This window comes from Armigeres subalbatus, unplaced genomic scaffold (genome assembly GCF_024139115.2).
Source record: "Armigeres subalbatus isolate Guangzhou_Male unplaced genomic scaffold, GZ_Asu_2 Contig353, whole genome shotgun sequence".
NCBI lineage: Eukaryota > Metazoa > Arthropoda > Insecta > Diptera > Culicidae > Armigeres > Armigeres subalbatus.
The window spans coordinates 1-2987 of record NW_026943101.1 but is presented as its reverse complement, the minus strand read 5'-3'; the positions used below and the strand labels follow the sequence as shown (position 1 = coordinate 2987).

The 2987-nt window shown below is 41.1% G+C and overlaps 1 long non-coding RNA gene across 1 annotated transcript; it reads left to right on the top strand.

Moving 5' to 3' along the window:
• Nucleotides 1-10: 10 nt before the first annotated feature.
• LOC134204029 (uncharacterized) lies at nucleotides 11-1567 on the top strand. Its single transcript, XR_009977754.1, has 2 exons — nucleotides 11-161; nucleotides 539-1567. It is a non-coding gene; the product is annotated as an uncharacterized LOC134204029 (long non-coding RNA).
• The last annotated feature ends 1420 nt before the right edge of the window (nucleotides 1568-2987 follow it).

The window sequence follows — 2987 nt, the reverse complement described above, 5'->3', positions numbered from 1 at the left end:
AGAAGAACTACAGCTCTACCTACGAGAGCGCGAGCATCTACTCCGACTCCCAGCACGCCGTTGACCGCATCCACTCCCCCGGATACCATTACAACACCGTCAGCAAGGACACCTACGGAGTCACCCCCCGGAAGCTGAACGTGCGCGATTTCGCTGTCCGTGTAAGTACAGTCGACCCTTCATGATCCGATTTCAAAAACAAAAAACACCCTCCCATAAGTTCAGAAATTCCTTATATGTATCCTTACCACAGTAACCCAGCGAACTTAATCTCAGCACGGCTCCATTTGCTTCAATGAGTCGGTATCGAGTCACACAACGTCGACTCATGGGGGGTCGACTGTATCGTCCAAATTTTGCTACAAACATTTTTGACGTCTGGTTATGTGTCTGGCGAAGCTGAGGTTATTTTTAACCACACATGATTGGCAGCCTGTCACCTTGAGTCCATTTCATTGACACCGAGCGAGCGACGTCAAATGTTGATCCCTTTAATTGTTGTTGAAATTTTAATCGCTTCTTATTCTATTTTTTGTAGCGCTAAGCATGTTACCGCCAGGAAAGTGTGGCCAAAGCCAGAAAATAGGCTTAAATGAAACCAACATCAGCAAGATTTTTGACATTTGATGATAGAAAATCTTACAAATGACTTTATTTGGCGACCTCCCTCAAAGAACAACAACAACAACAACGATACAAACATCAACGAAAACGGAACAACAAAAATGAAGGACATTCAAAACGCGGTTTATCTCTCTTCAACCAAAAACCGACCAATCGTGACGAAAATACAACTGACTTTACTCGACAAACATTCGTTCAATCAATCAATCAATCGATCAACTGTTCTCGATAAGACTCATTACCAAGGAAACGAACAGCAGTCAACAATCGTTGCTTACCGATCAAACACCGATCGCAGTAAGCCATATTTGACAGGTAGATGTAAGATGAAAACAAATGTAGAAGACCGAACCGAACAACAACAACAATTGACAAATTAATGTAAATAGACGAAATGTGAACAAGACAGTGGCAGCTCCTCTCCAAGAAAAAAAAACAACAACAAACAACATCATATTTTAAAATGGCAACAGCAGCAACACCAACTGGAAACCAGAATTCATGGTATAGAAGACAACTTTAGCTTTACGTAACAATTAGAAGAAAGATAAAAAACTTATTTTATTTCGACGATTAAGTAACAACAACTAGAAGAAGAAGAAGATGCGCAGGAAACATGAGAATAAGCTTACTAACCCCGTAGTGTTTAAGAAGTAGAAAACAGACACACAAACACACACAGACAATACAGGACCGTAGTTTATGTGCAGAAAAGGAAAAGCGGAGAAAATGTGAACCAGGAGTTTACTAATCGTGACTACAGTTAAATCAAGACTCGTTAAGGTGTAGAATCACAGACGCAGACAATGTGGAACACATATATAAGAACCTCTATTTTTCTTTTCATTTATTTTATTGTGTACTCTTAATGTTTTATTTGTAATCAAGGCTGTAAACTATGACAAAAATACGAGTTCAATAAAAAGACCAAAAAAAGACGAAACGGAGGCGTTTTTTCTGTTGCTTTTGACCACTGAAAGATAATTCCATAATTCCGATTCCTTCCTAAAGCATAAATTTGCTCTTCATAATATGGGAATAATTGAGATTTTGTGTAGTTGATTGCAATTAGGATTCTGAAGATCCCCCCTGTTTCAAACTCGGACTATGATCATGATGAAGGTTAACGAAGGTCATGAATATTTGATTAACATATGTATTATTTGTTCGTAAGGTATTTGTGCTCAGAGCATAGGAAACCAATGAAGAAGATCTATTACATTAGTTTCAAGAGCCCCCTGCATATCATATTTGTTGCCGAGTGCAAAAGAACGCAATATTGTCGTCGTACTCTGCAGGTAGAGATAAATAAATTGCTTCTCTTATACTTCTATGCTAACCTTGAGCTTGAAATCAATCTAAATGCTGCGAACTAAGTTAAATTAGAATTCGCTGAAGCATACAAGATCCGATTCCCATGCCAAAGCATTTCCGCACATGTCAGTCCATCTCTAAACTGTTAACCCAAATCTCTTCCATTCGACATTAGACCGAAGGCTCACTTTGAACGAGCCAGTGGGGAATAGCGAAGAGGCTCGAAATCGACCCAACAAAAACAACCAGTTGAAAATATTGAAACACGCTAAATGAATTGCGCCAAGATGGGTAACCCAGATTCACTGTTCGCCAGTTCTCCTACACTGGCACTGGCTGCTCCCAGGAGGGATGTGAAAACTCGACGATGGCAGTCAGCCAAAAGGAAATGGGATCGAAGCGATTTCCCTGAGCGGAACGTGTCAATCCTGCCTCGTTGCCACCGTGCCGTTCAATTGGAATGGTCCTCTCGTTCCCGGCGTCCTCGTCGAATCGGACCCACCACCAGGATGACGGGATGCGTTATTGCTACACAGTCTTCTGCAACAATCTTGCCTTCAACAACTTCCCGCTTGCGGAACGCAGCGCAGAAGGAATCTCGAACAGGAAATTAATAAAAGTGATTCAACAACTGGGAAGCTCATTGCTGTTGGTCCCTTGTCAGCGTCAAGTTTTGTCTCTAACGCCCCCGAAGTTGATATTGGCAATAGCGCAGTCAAGCTCTACAGCTACCGAACGACCCGATAAAGCGCAAGATTGGACACAGTTGTGGCAGTGATGTAACTGGGAGTGAGTGGAGAAGGGTGGTAGTTTGTTGTATTTTCCCGGAATTCTGGTTGTAATTTACCGTACTTGGATCAGCAGCAATGGTACCAGTATTTAAATGAAACGTAGTAATATGGAGCTATTGAAGGCGAAGTATGTACACATTAGATAAAGTCGTGTAATATTATGTTATTTAAGACCGACCAAAAGACGCATAATTGCGTTCAATTTTATTTTTTGAAGGCCTTGAAAATGTGGATCGGAGACACGACTAAAAAAAATAG